The 21,585-nt window shown below is 47.4% G+C and overlaps 1 protein-coding gene across 1 annotated transcript in view; it reads right to left on the reverse strand.

The window, feature by feature from the left end:
- The window catches only part of COL6A6 (collagen type VI alpha 6 chain), a 633,605-nt gene that overhangs the window by 326,865 nt on the left and 285,155 nt on the right, over window positions 1-21,585 (reverse strand). The gene's annotated exons all lie outside the window — the stretch shown is intronic.

Consider the following 21,585-nt stretch of genomic DNA (forward strand, 5'->3'; position numbering starts at 1 on the left):
CAGCGGTGGGATTTGAGCTTGCTGTTGTTTTACCACACATGCCCTAAGAATATCTTGTGAAAGATCACATAAGTACTAAAGGTACATATAACTTAGCTTAGAATACTCTGAGTTCTACTGAACCAGCTGTTGTAGCTCCTAGGGCCTAGCACACCCTAAACTACAACTCTAGCAAGGGATCAGTAGGCAAACATATAGTGTAGGTAAGTGCACCACTTACACCTCACTAGAAAAGCATGTCTACCCAGGGAGAATCTACTGAGACTCCCCTGGTCAGTGTTGACCCTCCACAGGTCACTTCAAGATATGCAGCTCTCAGTTTCCAGGAGATGAGACAAATCTGTGTCTCCAGAAAACTGAAGCAGGGGTCTAACCCCACCATTCCCTTTTTAATAGGTCTCTTAGAGACTTATGATGCGAGAAAGCTTTCTCAGCTAGATGGGAATATGCCAGCCTTAGAGGGTACCTCTGGGGATCCAGACCTCCCCAACATTGCCAATGCAGTTGAGGAGGAGGAGGATCAGGAGGAACTCTCTGGGGATGAGGTAGACAAAGGTCTTGAGGTAGTCAGAAGGCTAACCAGGACCAACTTAGACTTACTTGGGCTAGGATCTGGGGGACCCCCAGTACTAACCCGAAGTGGGCCTAACCTTGGAGTTAGGAGAGATAGATCTCTTTCTAGGGACTCCAATGGATCTCTGCACTCTAATGCCTCTTCTCAGGGGAGAAGGAATCCTCCACAGAGGAGATTTACTTCCCCTCAGAGAAAAGAGCATGAAGCTAGAATGAGACAAGCTGAACTGAGGATTGAAAGGGAAGAACTTGCCCTGGCCAAAGAGAAGCTTGCCTTTGCTAGAGAGCAGCAGATGAGTGGGCTAGCACCCACTGGTGGCAGCAATCTCCCAAGAGATAGAGAGAAGGGTTTAGATACTAAACACCTGACTAAAATAGTGCCCCCCTTTAAGCAAGGGGATGATATCCAGAAATGGATGGCTGCTCTGGAGAGGGCCTGCACTGTGCAGTGCATTCCCCAGAGTCAGTGGGCAGCTATACTGTGGCTCTCCTTTGATGGTAAAGGTAGAGATAAGCTCCTCACTACAAGAGTAGAGGATGCTAACAATTACCAGGTCCTGAAGAATACACTGGTTGATGGGTTTGGTTTAACCACTGAGCAGTACAGGTTGCTGTTCAGAGACACCCAGAAAACTCAGTCTCAGGACTGGTCTGACTTTGTGGATTGTGCCACTAAGGCTTTGGAGGGCTGGTTGCTGGGTAGCAAGGTTACAGATTACACAGGATTGTATAATCTAATGATGAGAGAACAAATTTTAAACAATTGTCAGAACCAGTTGTTGCACCAGCACCTTGTTGATTCAGATCTGACCTCTCCCCAAGAATTGGGAAAGAAGGCAGACAAATGGGTCAGGACAAGGATCAAGCAGAACCAGAACCAGAACCAGGGTGGTCAGAAGAAAGCAGACCAGAAGGGTAATGTTAAGAATGAGCAAAATGACCAGAAGTCTTCACCAGGTCCCCAACAAACCAAAGAGGGTGGGGGTCAGGCTTCCCAGAAGAAGAAGACTCAAGAAGGCCAGTCAAAAAGGTGGTGCCAGTACTGTAAAAGTAAATCTCACTGGTTTAGTGAGTGCACCAAAAGAGGAGGACAAACTCCTGCCACTACAGCCCCTAAGGCAACTGCACCCCCTAGTACAGTCGGTAGTGGTAGTGTACCTCCCAAGGCATTAGTTGGGTTAACCTTGGGTACTGAGGGGTCTGACAACTTAGTTGGCACACTCACTCAGGCTGTCCTTGTCTGTACAGGGGATATGGATATGTCCCCTGAAATAAGTCCCAATACTTTGGGCAAATACAGGCAGACACCTTTGATAAATGGCAAAATGGCTCAGGCCTATAGGGACACTTGTGCCAGTGTCACCATGGTGACACCTAACTTTGTGGACCCTGGACAGATCATGCCAGGTACTGATTTCCTGGTGACCAATGCCAGCAATGTCACTACTAGTCATAGTGTGGCAATTGTGGCTTTCTCCTGGGGTGGAGTGAAGGGACAGAAGAAAGTTGTAGTCAGTTCAGACCTCCCAGTTGATTGTTTGTTGGGCAATGATTTGGAGTCATCACAGTGGTCAGAAGTGGAGCAGAGGACTCACATGGAAATGTTAGGCTTGCCAGCACATGTGCTTGCTGTGACTAGGTCACAGGCCAGAAAATGCCCCACTGAACAGGTGCTGGATCCTGAAATGATGGACCAGACACCCTCCAAGAAGAAGAGCAGTAAGGGTAAGGCTTTGCCTTCCCCCTTGCCCCAGGTTGAGGATCAAGTCTCTGAGGAGGCTGATCTGGAAGAGCTGAGGGAAACTGAGCCTAAAGAGCTTGAACTTGATCAAGTTGAGTTTCTGGGCTCAGGGGGACCCTCCAGAGCAGACCTGGGGAAGGAACAGTTGAGCTGCCCTTCCCTTGAACCCCTCAGACAGCAGGCTGCTGCTGAGGCTGCAGGGAATGCCACAGGTGCCCACAGGGTATACTGGGAAGATGGACTCCTGTACTCTGAGTCAAGAGACCCCAAGCCTGGTGCAACCAGGAGGCTGGTCATCCCCTTGTCTCTGAGAGGTTTCCTTCTCACCTTGGCCCATGAGATTCCCCTTGCAGGTCACTTAGGTCAGACAAAGACTTGGGACAGGCTTGTCTCACACTTTCACTGGCCCCATATGAATGAGAATACCAAGGAGTTTTGTCGCTCCTGTGTCACTTGCCAAGCCAGTGGTAAGTCAGGTGGCACAACAAAGGCCCCCCTCATACCACTACCTGTGGTGGGGGTTCCCTTTGAAAGAGTGGGGATTGACATTGTTGGTCCAATGGAACCCCAGACAGCATCAGGGCACAAGTTTATACTGGTGGTAGTGGATCATGCCACCAGGTATCCTGAAGCTATTCCCCTTAGGACCACTACAGCCCCTGTAGTGGCAAGAGCCCTAGTTGGAGTGTTCTCCAGAGTGGGTTTCCCTAAGGAGGTCGTTTCTGACAGAGGTACAAACTTCATGTCAGGATATCTGACTGCAATGTGGAAGGAGTGTGGTGTGAACTACAAGTTCACCACACCCTACCACCCACAATGCAATGGGCTTGTTGAGAGATTCAACAGGACCCTGAAAGGGATGATTCATGGACTACCTGAAACTCTTAGGAGAAGATGGGATGTCCTGATCCCCTGCCTCTTGTTTGCTTACAGAGAGGTCCCACAGAAGGGGGTTGGCTACAGCCCTTTTGAGCTTCTGTATGGGCATCCTGTAAGAGGACCCCTGTGTTTGGTGAAGGAAGGATGGGAGAGACCTCTCAAAAAGCCTGCAACCAACATAGTGGACTATGTACTTGGTCTCCGCTCCAGGATGGCTGAGTATATGGAAAAGGCATCCAAAAACCTTGAGGCCAGCCAAGAACTTCAAAAAGCTTGGCATGACCAAAAGGCTGTTCTGACTGTGTACCAGCCAGGGCAGAAGGTGTGGGTGCTGGAGCCAGTGGCCCCAGCAGCTCTGAAAGACAAATGGTCTGGGCCCCACACCATCATTGAGCAAAAGGGAGAGGTTACCTACTTGGTGGACCTTGGAACTCCCAGGAGCCCTCTCAGAGTGCTCCATGTTAACAGGCTCAAGGCATATGTTGACAGGAAGGACATGAGCTTGCTCATGGCCACAGATGAGGGACAGGAGGAAGAGAGTGACCCTCTCCCAGACCTGCTCACTCAGAATCCTGATGATGGATCAGTTGATGGTGTTGTCTTTTGTGGCAGCCTCACTGAACATCAGCAACAGGATTGCAGGCAAGTTCTGCAATCCTACAGACATATGTTCTCTCTGACACCCAGCCAAACTGATTGGTGTACCCATGATGTTGACACTGGAGACAGTCTGCCTGTCAAGAGTAAAATCTACAGACAGCCTGATCATGTTAGAGACTGCATCAAAACTGAAGTGCAGAAAATGTTGGAGCTGGGAGTCATTGAGCCCTCAGATAGCCCTTGGGCTAGCCCAGTAGTTCTAGTGCCAAAGCCTCACACCCAGGGTGGTAAGAAAGAGATGAGGTTTTGCGTAGACTACAGAGGCCTCAATGCAGTCACTAAGACTGATGCCCACCCAATACCAAGAGCAGATGAAATTATAGATAAATTGGCTTCTGCCAACTTCTTTTTTTTTTTTTTTTTAAATATCTTTATTCAGACAAAATTTCCCCCCCCCCACATTTTTCTTTTACATCCGGTGTGTTTACAACATTACATAGTCATTTGCAACAAATACAGATTTGTATTAATAAACAAGTAAACAAAACAAAAGATAAAAAAATAAAAAAATAAACAAAACAAAAGGGAAGAGAACCAAAATACATATTCAAGACAACCGTGAAGAGAGGCAGCCGAGACCACCAAACTTCAAAATAATACGTCCTACGTTCTCTCCATAAACCTTATAGAGTTAACAAATTTCTCCACTACTATCAGAGACAGATTTCCTGCATTTCCATTTCTCAATAGGTAGCCATATCTTACCCCCCAGAGCTTTTGCCTTCCTTCCTCTTCTATCGTATATGGCCCTCTCCAGGTTGTATGTAGATAGTAGTCTTGCTACCCACGTCTGAAGTGACGGTGCTGATTTCTCCTTCCATGCTTTAGCTACAATTATCCTAAATACTGCAGTGACCATGAATAAAAATTCTGGATAGGTTGTATTTACATCTAGGCTTACCCCCAAGATTATCAGCTCCTCAGTTAATTTTGTTTGTATTCCCAGTGATTTATCCAGAAACTCTTCTATCGCCAGTTTTAGAGTATACAATTGTGGACAGTTTGCAAACATATGTGTTATATTAGCCTCTGTAGAGTTACACCTTGGACACGTTATTCCAGAGGAGCCGCCCCAACTGGCTATTCTGGCTGGTGTGAAATATAATGAATAAACTGTTTTATAATGTTGAGTTTGAAGTGTCGCTGAGCATAAAATAGTTCGACCATAATCTAAAGAAGTTTGTAAGTCTTCCGGTCGAGCCTTTACCTGTTCTCTCCATTTATTACTGTATTTTTCTCTATCGTCTATCTTATAGACTTGGAGCTCTGCATACAGCTGTCTTATTGAGCATGCAAGGCTGCTTCCCAGGTATTCCATTATCCTACAGCTCTTCATCCCTCCTACACCCCCTGTTTTTGTGTGAAAGTAACTCCTCACTTGAAGGTATTTAAAGAAATTATTCCCAGCTATGTTATATCTTTGCTGTATATTTTGGAATGTTAAAATTGCCCCCTCTGCATCCATTAGGTCCCCCAGTTTCTTAATCCCTTTTACATCCCATTCCCTCATAACTGTGTCACGGAAGATTTCCATTGGAAGATCGTTGTTCATATAAAGCCTTAAATACCTGTTATACCTTCCCAGTCCCAGTCTTTTCCTTATTGCTTTCCAAACTTTATAGATCGCACTCAGGGTCTTAAATTTTGTATGCTTAAAGTATGCGAAGTCCACTGTTGTTACTAAGGCGTTTTCTGCCGCTTTACCTAAGAGGGCTTCATATACATTAGCCGGACCCTTTCTTCCCTCCTCCTCCTCCTGAGCGCTTCCACCTAATAGTCCTTTGGAGTATTGTAGAGCTGTTGCCCAGTAATAAAATCTAAAGTCAGGTGCTGCCCAACCTCCCCTTTCTCGTGAAAGAGTTAAAAAGCGGTATGCCCTACGTGTCTTCCCCTGTGCCCAAATTAGTTTATTAATTACTGATTCTATTTTATTAAACCATATCCCTTCAATAAAAAGTGGAATTGCCCTAAACAAATATAAAAATTTCGGAAAAGTAACCATTTTAACAAAATTAATTCTACCCATGAGAGTCAAGTGTAAGTTATTGACCCTCTCCAAATTGGTTTTGACTTTGTCTAATAATGGTTCCATATTTATCTCTACTAACTTTCCCAAATCCGCTGTCACCTTAATACCCAGGTATTTTGTATCTGAGACAACTCTTACATCTACAAATGTAGTATGTCTATTCTGAACTATTTGTGTTTTTCCCTTATTTATTGAATATCCCGACACCTCTCCAAATTTTCTTGCCTCCTGTTCTATCTCAGCCAATGACTCCTCTGGTGTAGGTGTTATAACAGCCACGTCGTCTGCGTAAGCAAATATTTTATACTTCTTTCCATGCAATAAAACTGGCTTAATCCACCTATTTTTTGTAAGCCTTCTCAGATAGGGATCTAAATAAATTGCGAATAATAGAGGTGAAGCTGGACATCCCTGCCTAGTTCCCCGTCTGATCTGTACTGCGTTGGAATATGATCTATTAATGCGTATCCTAGCACTAGGATGTTTATATAGTGCCTGGATTGCGGTTATATACCCTCGACCAATACCAGCCCACTCCATAGCCTTCCATAGGTAGACCCAAGAGACCCTGTCAAAAGCCTTCTCAGCATCCAAAAAGATAGCCGCGACAGGGTCCCCCGAGGCTGCTTCAGCATCCAGAATGGTAATCAGCTGTCTAATATGTTCGGTAGTTCCTTTCCCGGGTATAAACCCATGCTGCATAGGGAACACCACCCTCTCTATCACCTTACTGAATCTATTAGCCAATGCCTTAGAGAATATTTTTGCATCGGCATTGAGCAGAGTGATAGGTCTGTAAGAACCCGGCTCAGTGGGGGGTTTATCTTTTTTTAATATGACAATTATATCAGCGCCCGCCCAAGATTGAGGAACTATTCTACCTCCCTGTGCCAAGCAGGAGATTGACCAAATATCTTTAGCTAATGCCTCCCAAAAAGTTTTATAAAACTCTACCGGGATCTGATCCTGGCCTGTTGCTTTGCCAGAGGGTAAGCTGAATATTGCGTCCCTTATCTCCTGCACCGTTAGCTGCATATCCAATTTGTCCCTTTCTTCTATGCTCAATCCCTCTTGTAAGCTTTCCCTTAGATATTCCAGGCTTTTCAACTCTATCTCTCCATCATTTTTATCCTGGTCATAAAGCCTCTCATAAAATCTTCTGAACACCTCCTGTACCTCTTCAACTTTATTAACGATTACCCCATTGTCGTCCTTAATTTCTTTAATCTCGCCTGCAGCTAACGTTTGTCTAGTTCTTATTGCAAGCAAGTGCCCCACCCTCTCGTTATATTCATAGCATTTTTCTTTATTAGCTAGGTATTTTCTTGCTGTTTTTTGTGCCAAGGTAGTCCCTGTTTCCGCCTTCTGCGCCTCTATATCCACTAAAATCTGGTCGATAGGCTCTTGTCTTTCTATTGCATCTAATAACATATTTTCCAGCTCGGTCAGAGTTCTAATTTCCTCTTCCACCTTTTCCTTTTCTTTTTTATTTCTTCGTAGTGTATAGCTCAGTGTCTCTCCCCTTATTCCCGCTTTAAAGCTGTCCCAGACCATATCTGCCGGGGCTGAGTATCTATTTATATCCCAAAATTGAGTCATCCATTCTTTCATCCTTACAATATAATCCTCTTCTTTCAACAAACCTCTCTCAAATGTCCATGTTGATTTAGCTTTTCCTGCTTTTTGTGTCGTTGCTAGGCTTAATACCAACGGATTATGATCCGACATTATTCTTGGAAGACATTCTATTTTAGCCCTGCTGACTAAAGAGCTAGAGATAAAGAAGTAGTCCAGTCGAGCTACTGTTTGATGGGGTGCTGAATAAAAAGTACTACCAGCGCCTAATGGATTAAATTCCAGCCATATATCCACCAGCGAGTTATATCTAGCGAGGTTTAGTACAGCTTTATGCACCTTTTTTTTCCTTCCCTGATATATACCTCCACTTGCCTCTAATATTCCGTTCAGCCCATTGATATTGAAATCCCCACAGCAGATCACTGGCTCTGGCCACAAGGCCAACTCCCTATCAATAAAATCTAATAATGCCGGATCATCTTCATTTGGACCATATAGCGAGACCAAAGTACATCTTCCCATAGCTGTTTCTATGTCTAGTATCACCCATCTTCCATCAGAATCCTCTTTTTTCTTTTTAATTTGGGCTACTCCTTTTCTGGCCAGAATTGCCACCCCCTTATGTCTTCCCTCTTGGCCTGTACTAGCAAGAATCTCAAATCCCATTTGGCCAAGTAGGAACTTTTCTTCAGCTGCTATGTGTGTTTCCTGTATACAGGTTATATCTATTTTCCAGTATCGCAGCAATGAAGATAACTTCTGTCTTTTTTCCATATTATTCAGCCCACAGATATTAATCGACATTATCCTAACTGCCATAGTTCTAGCTTAGGATTTGCCAGCTCCACATCTGCTTTTTTGTCTTTTTCTATGCTTTCTTTAAGTGCTACACTCCAAACTTTACAAATCTGTATTATTTTACACCACCACCTTTCACCCATGACTTCTTCCCTTCCCTCTCCCCCCCCCTTTAAAGCCCCCCACCCCGAAAGCTCCCCCCCTGTGACAGGCAAATAGGTCATCCCTGACCTATGCGTGTCCGCTTATCGCTGTAGAGTCGCCCCCCCTCCCCTGCCCTCTTATCACCTCCTACATTTTCCTATCAGGCGTAGTCAGGTATCCTTAATTATTTCCTTCTGGCCCCTCTTTGTTCTTTTAGTTCTGTCAAAAATTCTCCCGCTTTTATTTCCGAAAAGAACATTCTAGTTCGACCTGCTACTATGACCTTCAATTTCGCTGGGAACATTAAATATGCCTCTGCTCCATGGGACTGAAACTCATTAATCAGCTGTCGTAGCCTCCATCGCCTCTCCACTGTTATGTGGCAAAAGTCAGGTCTCGCAAAAAAAGTCACCCCTTCCACCGATTTTTTGGCATCAGGCCTGGCTCTCTCCATAAGTTCTTGTCTTGCCAGATAGTTTCCAAAAAATACTAGCATAGCCCTGGGTAGTGATCCCGAGCCTTCCTTATGATTTTTTCTTACAAAGAGTGGATACCTATGGGCCCTCTGTACCTCTCGTTCCCAGTTCCATGGTACCTCCGGGAATGCTCCTTTTAGCAACTTGACCACAAAGCCTCTGGGATCTTGGCCTTCAATCCCTTCCTCAATTCCCAGGAGTCTAGCATTATTGCGTCTCTGGCGATTCTCCAAATCCTCCACCTTCCACTGCAAATCTTCCACGGCCTTAGTCTGACCCTCTTTAGACGCTTGCCACTCATTTACTTCGTCTTCTAAGCGGCCAGTTCTTTCCTCCACTTCGATGACTCTTTCCTCCACCTCTTCAAATTTTTTATTTATTTTCCTAATTGAGGCTTGGATTTTTTTTGTGTCGTGTCTAGCTCTTCGGCTTTCAGCCCTTGCCTCCATTTGTATCTGTTTCAGTGTGGCAAACATTAAGTCCAGCTTCCCTCCATCGTTTTGTGTCTCTTTTTCCTCTTCCTTATATATACTAGAGGTAGCGGAATAATCCCACACTAGCCTTTTAGTTGTTCCCCTATGCATGTTCTGGGGCGAGCCTGCTCTCCTGGCTGCTGTTTTGCACTTCTTTTGTGTGCCTCTCCCCCTAGAAGAGTCGCTATCCTCAGAGCTTGAGAGTGAGCCTGATAAGCCTTTTTCCTCCTCACTACTTGCTAATAGTGACTCTGATTCTGACTCAGTTTCATCAGGGATAGAGAAGAACCCATCGCCGTCAGCCCCTTCAGCCCCTTCAGCGCAAGCCGCCCCTGCCATATTGCCATCGTATGTCTCCTGTGCAATATTCTCTTTGTCCTTGACTTGTAGCTGCTCTTCCCGAATTTCATCTTCTACCTCTTTAAGGGCCTCGAGCATTTGCCCTGTATTTGAAATCAAACCCCCACTGCTTGCCTCTCTCACCTCTTGAGCCGGGTCGTGATCCTGTAGCTCCAGCGTCTGTGCTTGCTCCAAAGCGCCGCCGTCTGACTGTGCCTGCGCTGCTGTCTGATGCTCCGCCGAAGGCTCCGCGGGCAGCGTGAGCTCCGTAGATTCCGGTTGCTTGGCAACGCTTTGGCTTGCGTCCTCGAGGACGTTCTGAGCTGAGCCTGCAGGCGGCATGACTGGCGCGTCTTGCAGAGTTCCTGGCGCTCCAAGGCTTCCCGGTGCCTCCGCCCTCACCCTGGCACCAAAAGCCTCGGACACTGAAGGCTGTCGATAGATGGTATCGTTTCTCTTTCTTTCCGCTGCATCCCGTGTCCCTGGCGCGTTACTAGCGCTTCTCATGTCTTTATTTTGGTTCAGCATTTTCTCTTTTTCGCCGGCTTTCTCCAGTTTCTCCAGTTTCCGTAGCTGTGTCTTTGTTAAGGTGGAGACCGTGGGGGTTATCTTTTTGTTGTTAGGTGGCGCTTTTGTTTTAGGAATAGCGCCCGATCTGCTTGATTCCTTTTGAGATGTTTCCTTGCTTGTAGCGCTCGACATAGGTAATTGTTGCTGTGTTTTCTCTTTTCCTCGCGTGGCCATCTCTGCCATCAATACATTAAGGATTCTGAGATACCACGATTTTGTTTTCTTGAATAGATTTACAAAGTTAGTAAAGCCTCCTCGGTAAATCAAAACTGTGGGTTGCATACTGCTTGTAGTTATCCATTAGCGCCTGGAGTTTTACTCATCAGCAGGAGAGGGGTCTGAGTGCGACTTACTCCCACAGCGCCTCGGCGGCCATCTTGCCCCCACATCAGCTTCGGCTTCTGCCAACTTCTTAAGTACATTTGATTTGACAGCTGGGTATTGGCAAATCAGGTTAGCTGAGGAGGCCAAACCCAAGACAGCATTTTCTACCCCTGGAGGACATTATCAATTTGTGGTAATGCCCTTTGGACTGAAAAATGCACCTGCCACCTTCCAAAGGTTGGTGAATCAAGTCCTCACTGGGCTGGATGACTTCTGTGCAGCATATCTAGACGATATTGCTGTCTTTAGCTCCACCTGGGAGGATCACCTGGTCCACCTGAGGAAAGTGTTAGAGGCCCTGCAAAAGGCAGGCCTCACTATCAAGGCCACAAAGTGCCAGATAGGGCAGACACAGGTTGTATACCTGGGCCACCTTGTAGGTGGAGGCCAGGTTCAGCCACTGGAGAGTAAGATACAGGCCATCAAGGACTGGACTCCTCCAATCACCCAGACTCAGGTTCGAGCTTTCTTGGGCCTGACTGGGTACTATAGGAAGTTTGTCAGAAATTATGGGTCCATAGTGACCCCTCTTAATGACCTGACAAGCAAAAAGATGCCAAAGAAAGTTCAGTGGACAGCAAGCTGTCAGAAAGCATTCAATGACCTAAAGCAGGCCATGTGCACAGCACCTATCCTAAAGAGTCCAGATTACTCCAAGCCATTCATTGTCCAAACAGATGCTTCTGAGTTGGGTGTGGGGGCTGTTCTGTCTCAACTGAATTTTGATGGTAATGATCAGCCTATTGCTTTCATTAGTAGGAGGTTGACACCCAGAGAGAAAAATTGGTCAGCTATTGAGAGGGAGGCCTTTGCTGTGGTCTGGGCCCTGAAGAAGCTGATGGCCTACTTGTTTGGCACTCACTTCACCATTCAGACAGACCATAAGCCCCTCTTGTGGCTAAATCAGATGAAGGGTGAAAACCCCAAACTGCTTAGGTGGTCCATTTCCCTACAGGGGATGGATTTTACAGTGGAGCATAGACCTGGTACTGATCACAGCAATGCTGATGGGCTCTCCAGGTATTTCCACTTAGAGCAAGAAGACTCACCTGGTCAAGGTTAGTTTATTGTCCCAAAGTTTGGGGGGGGGTCATGTAGGAGAGTAGGGTCTGCAATCCTATGATCACCCAGATTTTTGCTTTTTGCTGCACTGGTTTACGACTTTCCCTGGCTGTGGGCCTGCTAATCAGACCCACAGCCTAGCTGTTCTCTCTATCCAAATTGTACTCAGGTACTGAATTGGCACTGGGCCCTCTCCAAGTCCCTGTACCCAGGGCTGAGGTGTACCCAGAAGTCTCCCAGGGGCTGAAGCATGTATTATGCCACCCCTGGGCTGACTAACCAAACTGACACAACTGGCTGCACGACAGCTGGGGCAAGGTGGTGTACTCACCCTTTGCTTTAGATATAGTATACCTATATCTAACCCTAAGATGGACACACAGATCTCCTATCAGTCACTCCTATGGCAGGCCTTAACAATCCTGAAGGCAGAGTGCTTGGAATCGTGTGAGATGGTGCTCTGGCATGAGCTGAGCCTGTCTGCGGCTTTCGGGATCCATCCCTTAGCCGTTTCCATGATATCGCATACCATATACTCTTAAGTGCATTATAATCCTCGCGGTTATATGCCAACTCTGGTATCGCTTTATCAAAACATGTCGAGTAAGGTGTCATACGAATTGGAATACTAACCCCTCGCCAATTCTGGCGACGGGGTTAGCATTCCACCCTTCTAGAGGGACACGACATGTATGTAACCCCTAACCCCGGTTAAAGTCAAACAGAGCCTCAGCTCCACAAAATGGATGCTGCCACCGAGACACAAGTCTGCCCTCCTGCTGCTGGGAGTCCTCCCAGAGCAGGAGATAAGGACAAAGGGTTTCCTGCCAGGGGCGGTGCCAGCACCGTCCCAGACAGGGTTTTGTGTATTGTAGGTAGGCAGGGCTTTAGAGGAAGGTGACTGCACGTGGCACCCCGGTGCTCACTGTGCATAGGCTGGCTGGAACCAGTTCCAGGGTCACTCCAGACCCTGTGCTGGGGAAAAGCCCGCCAAGGAAGTGGGTGTAACCACCCCCCTCCTAGTCCCACCCCTAGGGCAGGACTTAGTCGCGTGCCAGCCCCTTTTTACAGGATAAAGGTAGGAACTGGCCCCCTTCCAAATCAGATCATCTTTGAATCCTGAAACTACTTTCCACGAAAGGAACTCAAGACTTCTTCCTAAGATTTCTCCCTTGTGACTAAGGAGTAGTCACCCTGCATCCGCAGGCACCATCTTAAGAACACTGCGGCCTGCTGCAAGTCTCTCCTCCGGATCAAGACTGCCCAGCTCGACGAGAACCGGCTTCCCTGGCACCTCTGACCTCTACCTGCATCATCAGTCACGCTGAGATTCGTGGGTGTGACGAGACCTCGAGGGACCGGCCATCTTCAAGACTGCACGACTTCTTTCCAGCAAGCCCGCCAAATAATTTCCTGGTGAGTGCTTTGGGGTCCGAGAAGCCCCGACCCTGAGCAGCTCCAGCACCGAAGTGCAGCCCCCCCAGCATCTCCACGATCTGCGTGGGGCCCTTCTGCTTTTTGCTGCTCACCGCGTTGTTTGGCTACTAGCCCGCTGGCTTGTGGCCTCCTGAACGACGCCCGACGACATTTCTGCTGCTAGTCTGGTTGCTCCAGGCTGGCCCTTGCTCCCTTCCAAAAGAGGAGCACCCCGGACCCTCCTGGTCCACTCAAGACGCCATTTTGAGTCCACCGCGTGGGCTTGAATTAGCCAAGGCTTGTTGGCCAATCCTGGGTAACTTCGACGCCGACAGCTTCATCCATCGTGGGACAGCTCGCCTCTCCATCCTGGTCGCCGACAACGCCTCCTGGTCCGTGAGATCTGCAGAGCCAGCGTCGCCCACTCACCTAGTCGAGGTGACTTCGCCCGGTGCCATCCTGGTGCCCACTTAATCACTGGCTAGTGATTCAAGAACTTGGTCCCCTCTGCTTTCAGGTTTTCTTCTTCCTTGATCCAGGCTTGGATCCATCGAACTTTTCTTCACTGGTCGCCTGCCAGCAACTTCTTCCTTCCAGGCTCCTGGTCCGGCACGAGGATTCCCGACGTCTTTTCAGACCTATGCAGCTGCAGCCCCTGGGCTAGGTAACTTCGGCACTTCGGTGTCCCAGCATAGCCTCACTATCCAAGGGTCAGGATCCACTGTCATTTTCTCCCTACCAGGTCGGGTTCGCCCGTGAACACTAACTTTGTGAATTCTAGCTCCCATAGACTTTGTCCCGCATCCCGCGTGAGAGTGCACACTCTGCACCCGAGTCCCCTGGGCCTCCTAGTAGTAATCTAACGATTCCCTAGTCAAGTCCTAGCGATTCCAAAGCCTATTAGTACTGTACTCACCTGCTAGTAATTTCGCATTCCACTTTTTAAGTATATGGTTTTTCGTGCCCCTCGGGCATTTGTGTATAACGTGCTAACTTAAGTATTTTCATAAGAGTTTTGTTGTGTGCTTAGCACCCTGTCCTCATAAAGAGTACAGGGTTGTTGTGATTCTAATAAATACATTGGTTATTTTCATAACACTTGTGTGGTGTCCTTTCACTGGGTGTTCAAGGGGTAATGTGATGGTAAAACAGCTGGCTTAACACGCCCTCTAGAGTCTTAGCCTTAGACTGCTCGTATCCATGCTACTAGGATAGCTGGTCTATAAGGTTGACTTACAACCAATCATCAATAAGGGTTGTTTGGACTGATATATAGTGATCACTAGAATAGTGAGCACTGCACATCAGGCCAACTTCTCACACCTTCCACGCTTATGGTGGACAAAATGATTCAGAAAAGGGGGTGGTGATGAACAGAGTGCCTGAATTAAGCAGACCACTCTTACCCAGTCCAAAGATCAGGGCTTGATCCATCACGGTTTTTTAGCTCACTGCACCATCCCAGCTCAGAACTTGGCTATATGCAAATTAGTCTGTTCCTGTCCCAGTGCATGATGGGAACTGGGCAAACCAAACTACCAAGCCAATTCTTATACTGGGAAGGAAACAAGCTTCCGGGGACCGGTTTCTGCCATTTCAGGCGACGTCGGCCTGGCTTGCTTGAATCCTGATGGTGCAATGAGCAAGGGACTCACATCTGAGTATACCCTTCCACGCTTATGGTGGACAAAATGATTCAGAAAAGGGGGTGGTGATGAACAGAGTGCCTGAATTAAGCAGACCACTCTTACCCAGTCCAAAGATCAGGGCTTGATCCATCACCGTTTTTTAGCTCACTGCACCATCCCAGCTCAGAACTTGGCTATATGCAAATTAGTCTGTTCCTGTCCCAGTGCATGATGGGAACAGGGCAAACCAAACTACCAAGCCAATTCTTATACTGGGAAGGAAACAAGCTTCCGGGGACCGGTTTCTGCCATTTCAGGCGTCGTCGGCCCGGCTTGCTTGAATCCTGATGGTGCAATGAGCAAGGGACTCACATCTGAGTATACCCTTCCACGCTTATGGTGGACAAAATGATTCAGAAAATGGGGTGGTGATGAACAGAGTGCCTGAATTAAGCAGACCACTCTTACCCAGTCCAAAGATCAGGGCTTGATCCATCACCGTTTTTTAGCTCACTGCACCATCCCAGCTCAGAACTTGGCTATATGCAAATTAGTCTGTTCCTGTCCCAGTGCATGATGGGAACAGGGCAAACCAAACTACCAAGCCAATTCTCATACTGGGAAGGAAACAAGCTTCCGGGGACCGGTTTCTGCCATTTCAGGCGTCGTCGGCCCGGCTTGCTTGAATCCTGATGGTGCAATGAGCAAGGGACTCACATCTGAGTATACCCTTCCACGCTTATGGTGGATAAAATGATTCAGAAAAGGGGGTGGTGATGAACAGAGTGCCTGAATTAAGCAGACCACTCTTACCCAGTCCAAAGATCAGGGCTTGATCCATCACCGTTTTTTAGCTCACTGCACCATCCCAGCTCAGAACTTGGCTATATGCAAATTAGTCTGTTCCTGTCCCAGTGCATGATGGGAACAGGGCAAACCAAACTACCGAGCCAATTCTTATACTGGGAAGGAAACAAGCTTCCGGGGACCGGTTTCTGCCATTTCAGGCGTCGTCGGCCCGGCTTGCTTGAATCCTGATGGTGCAATGAGCAAGGGACTCACATCTGAGTATACCCTTCCACGCTTATGGTGGACAAAATGATTCAGAAAAGGGGGTGGTGATGAACAGAGTGCCTGAATTAAGCAGACCACTCTTACCCAGTCCAAAGATCAGGGCTTGATCCATCACCGTTTTTTAGCTCACTGCACCATCCCAGCTCAGAACTTGGCTATATGCAAATTAGTCTGTTCCTGTCCCAGTGCATGATGGGAACAGGGCAAACCAAACTACCAAGCCAATTCTTATACTGGGAAGGAAACAAGCTTCCGGGGACCGGTTTCTGCCATTTCAGGCGTCGTCGGCCCGGCTTGCTTGAATCCTGATGGTGCAATGAGCAAGGGACTCACATCTGAGTATACCCTTCCACGCTTATGGTGGACAAAATGATTCAGAAAAGGGGGTGGTGATGAACAGAGTGCCTGAATTAAGCAGACCACTCTTACCCAGTCCAAAGATCAGGGCTTGATCCATCACCGTTTTTTAGCTCACTGCACCATCCCAGCTCAGAACTTGGCTATATGCAAATTAGTCTGTTCCTGTCCCAGTGCATGATGGGAACAGGGCAAACCAAACTACCAAGCCAATTCTTATACTGGGAAGGAAACAAGCTTCCGGGGACCGGTTTCTGCCATTTCAGGCGTCGTCGGCCCGGCTTGCTTGAATCCTGATGGTGCAATGAGCAAGGGACTCACATCTGAGTATACCCTTCCACGCTTATGGTGGACAAAATGATTCAGAAAAGGGGGTGGTGATGAACAGAGTGCCTGAATTAAGCAGACCACTCTTACCCAGTCCAAAGATCAGGGCTTGATCCATCACCGTTTTTTAGCTCACTGCACCATCCCAGCTCAGAACTTGGCTATATGCAAATTAGTCTGTTCCTGTCCCAGTGCATGATGGGAACAGGGCAAACCAAACTACCAAGCCAATTTTTATACTGGGAAGGAAACAAGCTTCCGGGGACCGGTTTCTGCCATTTCAGGCGTCGTCGGCCCGGCTTGCTTGAATCCTGATGGTGCAATGAGCAAGGGACTCACATCTGAGTATACCCTTCCACGCTTATGGTGGACAAAATGATTCAGAAAAGGGGGTGGTGATGAACAGAGTGCCTGAATTAAGCAGACCACTCTTACCCAGTCCAAAGATCAGGGCTTGATCCATCACCGTTTTTTAGCTCACTGCACCATCCCAGCTCAGAACTTGGCTATATGCAAATTAGTCTGTTCCTGTCCCAGTGCATGATGGGAACAGGGCAAACCAAACTACCAAGCCAATTCTTATACTGGGAAGGAAACAAGCTTCCGGGGACCGGTTTCTGCCATTTCAGGCGTCGTCGGCCCGGCTTGCTTGAATCCTGATGGTGCAATGAGCAAGGGACTCACATCTGAGTATACCCTTCCATGCTTATGGTGGACAAAATGATTCAGAAAAGGGGGTGGTGATGAACAGAGTGCCTGAATTAAGCAGACCACTCTTACCCAGTACAAAGATCAGGGCTTGATCCATCACCGTTTTTTAGCTCACTGCACCATCCCAGCTCAGAACTTGGCTATATGCAAATTAGTACTCAGACATGAGTCCCTTGCTCACTGCTCCATCAGGATTCAAGCAAGCCGGGCCGACGAGGCTGAAATGCCAGAAACCGGTCCCCGGTAGCTTGTCTCCTTTCTGGTGAAGAATTGGCTTGGTAGTTTGGTCTGCCCTGTTCCCATGATGCACTGGGCCAGGGACAGACTAATTTGCATATAGCCAGGTTCTGAGCTGGGATGGGGCAGTGAGCTAAATAACGGTGATGGATCAAGCCCTGATCTTTGGACTGGGTAAGAGTGGTCTGCTTAATTCAGACACTCTGTTCATCACCACCCCCTTTTCTGAATCGTTTTTGGCCACTATAGGTGTGGCAGGGTATACTCAGACATGAGTCCCTTGCTCACTGCTCCATCAGGATTCAAGCAAGCCGGGCCGACGAGGCTAAAATGCCAGAAACCGGTCCCCGGTAGCTTGTCTCCTTTCTGGTGAAGAATTAGCTTGGTAGTTTGGTCTGCCCTGTTCCCATGATGCACTGGGCCAGGGACAGACTAATTTGCATATAGCCAAGTTCTGAGCTGGGATGGGGCAGTGAGCTAAATAACGGTGATGGATCAAGCCCTGATCTTTGGACTGGGTAAGAGTGGTCTGCTTAATTCAGACACTCTGTTCATCACCACCCCCTTTTCTGAATCGTTTTTGGCCACTATAGGTGTGGCAGGGTATACTCAGACATGAGTCCCTTGCTCACTGCTCCATCAGGATTCAAGCAAGCCGGGCCGACGAGGCTGAAATGCCAGAAACCGGTCCCCGGTAGCTTGTCTCCTTTCTGGTGAAGAATTGGCTTGGTAGTTTGGTCTGCCCTGTTCCCATGATGCACTGGGCCAGGGACAGACTCATTTGCATATAGCCAGGTTCTGAGCTGGGATGGGGCAGTGAGCTAAATAACGGTGATGGATCAAGCCCTGATCTTTGGACTGGGTAAGAGTGGTCTGCTTAATTCAGACACTCTGTTCATCACCACCCCCTTTTCTGAATCGTTTTTGGCCACTATAGGTGTGGCAGGGTATACTCAGACATGAGTCCCTTGCTCACTGCTCCATCAGGATTCAAGCAAGCCGGGCCGACGAGGCTGAAATGCCAGAAACCGGTCCCCGGTAGCTTGTCTCCTTTCTGGTGAATAATTGGCTTGGTAGTTTGGTCCGCCCTGTTCCCATGATGCACTGGGCCAGGGACAGACTAATTTGCATATAGCCAGGTTCTGAGCTGGGATGGGGCAGTGAGCTAAATAACGGTGATGGATCACGCCCTGATCTTTGGACTGGGTAAGAGTGGTCTGCTTAATTCAGACACTCTGTTCATCACCACCCCCTTTTCTGAATCGTTTTTGGCCACTATAGGTGTGGCAGGGTATACTCAGACATGAGTCCCTTGCTCACTGCTCCATCAGGATTCAAGCAAGCCGGGCCGACGAGGCTGAAATGCCAGAAACCGGTCCCCGGTACCTTGTCTCCTTTCTGGTGAAGAATTGGCTTGGTAGTTTGGTCTGCCCTGTTCCCATGATGCACTGGGCCAGGGACAGACTAATTTGCATATAGCCAGGTTCTGAGCTGGGATGGGGCAGTGAGCTAAATAACGGTGATGGATCAAGCCCTGATCTTTGGACTGGGTAAGAGTGGTCTGCTTAATTCAGACACTCTGTTCATCACCACCCCCTTTTCTGAATCGTTTTTGGCCACTATAGGTGTGGCAGGGTATACTCAGACATGAGTCCCTTGCTCACTGCTCCATCAGGATTCAAGCAAGCCGGGCCGACGAGGCTGAAATGCCAGAAACCGGTCCCCGGTAGCTTGTCTCCTTTCTGGTGAAGAATTGGCTTGGTAGTTTGGTCTGCCCTGTTCCCATGATGCACTGGGCCAAGGACAGACTAATTTGCATATAGCCAGGTTCTGAGCTGGGATGGGGCAGTGAGCTAAATAACGGTGGTGGATCAAGCCCTGATCTTTGGACTGGGTAAGAGTGGTCTGCTTAATTCAGACACTCTGTTCATCACCACCCCCTTTTCTGAATCGTTTTTGGCCACTATAGGTGTGGCAGGGTATACTCAGACATGAGTCCCTTGCTCACTGCTCCATCAGGATTCAAGCAAGCCGGGCCGACGAGGCTGAAATGCAAGAAACCGGTCCCCGGTAGCTTGTCTCCTTTCTGGTGAAGAATTGGCTTGGTAGTTTGGTCTGCCCTGTTCCCATGATGCACTGGGCCAGGGACAGACTAATTTGCATATAGCCAGGTTCTGAGCTGGGATGGGGCAGTGAGCTAAATAACGGTGATGGATCAAGCCCTGATCTTTGGACTGGGTAAGAGTGGTCTGCTTAATTCAGACACTCTGTTCATCACCACCCCCTTTTCTGAATCATAGTTATTAAGGTGCAGAAGAAGCAGGGTCTGGTGACTTAGGGCCAGATGTAGGTAGGAATCATTTACCGATTTTTAATTACTGAATCATACCGATTCGGTAATTAAGAATCGGTAAATAAGAAGGGGGGGTATGTAGGAACATCCAGATGTTCCATTTACCGAATCGGTAAATATCTGTATTTACCGATTCGGTAAATACCGACCGGTAATGCTCCATTCATTCCTATGGGCTTTGCAGCCCATAGGAATGAATGGGGCATTACCGGTCGGTATTTACCGAATTGGTAAATATAGATTTTGCCAAGGGTGCAGGGGGTGTCACTTTGACACCCTCTAGCACCCCCAAAAAAGGTTCGGGGGCCATGTGGCAGGCATACCTGCCCTAAGGGCAGGTCTGCCTGTCATATGGCACAGGTGTGCATGCACACATGTGCATGCACACCTGAATCGGTATTTTACCATCAAATATATTTGATGGTAAAATACAGATTCGGTAAGGGTTGTGGAACTCAGAAGAGTCCCACCTACATATCAAAAATATCGAATAGGTATAACTACCGATTCGGTATTTTACAGAATCGGTAAATTTACCGATCGGTAAATTTACCGATTCTGTAAAATATGTGTCCCTACATACCAAAGCTCAAATACCGGTCGGTAACGGCCGAAAATACCGATTTTCGGCCATTACCGACCGACCTACATCGGGCCCTTAGTGAACTAATACGTCCACTGTAGTGGGGCTGTCTATGACTTTATGGTGACAGCTCCAAATCCTGGCATGTCCACACAGCCTTCTCTCCTTCTGTGGTCCATTAAGTTGGCTAACAATAAACATTTGTTATTCAATGCCAAGCTGCCCACTGGTAAACGTGCGCATTTCAAATACACGTTATGTTATTGTGCAATGTTCAATTTCTTGTTTATTCCCTCTCTAGAGTTAGATTATGTATTTCTTTAAGCAATAAAACTCATTTAGATGTAATGCCTTCAGTGTTTGTGAGCTAATAATTTGATTGGTTGGTATGCAAAAGTAACATAGTGCAGCTCTTTTATGTAAAGTCAGGCTATGCATTTGTGTGCTTCTATTGTACTGCTCTGAGAAACCTTTCTGTTGAGATCCCATGTATTTTACGTTATTTTATCAAATTCATAAATAAGTGATCTAGGTGATACTTTTAATCCCAATGAAAATTCTGCAAACATACGGAGCCTCATTACTGCAACTTAAAAGATTAGATAAAAATTAAAATTAAAAACATTACATTCAATCAAATGTCAATGAGAATCTGGACCAAGTAGAGGGGAGAAATGGAAAAGGTGACAAAAGTTATTTCTGATTGAGTATTTGTTTTTAATTTGTGTTCTCGTTATACTTTTTAGTTGGAAGGCTTTAAACCCTAACGTGAGGGACAAACCAAGGAAACAGGATCTTCCCCAAAAATAATAGGAGTGAAGCAATTGGCCAATATGTAATGTCTGCAGAAGGCAGAAGGTAAACAGATTCTTAGTAGAGGACCTCAGCGTAAAGATGTCGGGGCCCACAGAGAGAGTGACTTGGGGGCAGATTTACAAGCCCCTTGCGCCTCTTTTATGCCGCAAAAGATGCACCATGGTGCGGAGTATTTTCAACGTGACGCATCTGGGAGATGCGTCACATTGTAAAGCCCTGCGCCAGAAGGAGGCGTTCTGGCGCAGGGGGGGCATTCCTGCGCAGGAACGCCTCCTAAAAGTGGCTGAGTGAAATCTACAAGATTTCACTCAGTCACTTTTAGGCCAGTGCTGCGTCAAAACCCTGCGCCTGCTTGAAGCAGGCGTAAGGATTGACGC

Source organism: Lissotriton helveticus, chromosome 10 (assembly GCF_964261635.1).
Source record: "Lissotriton helveticus chromosome 10, aLisHel1.1, whole genome shotgun sequence".
NCBI lineage: Eukaryota > Metazoa > Chordata > Amphibia > Caudata > Salamandridae > Lissotriton > Lissotriton helveticus.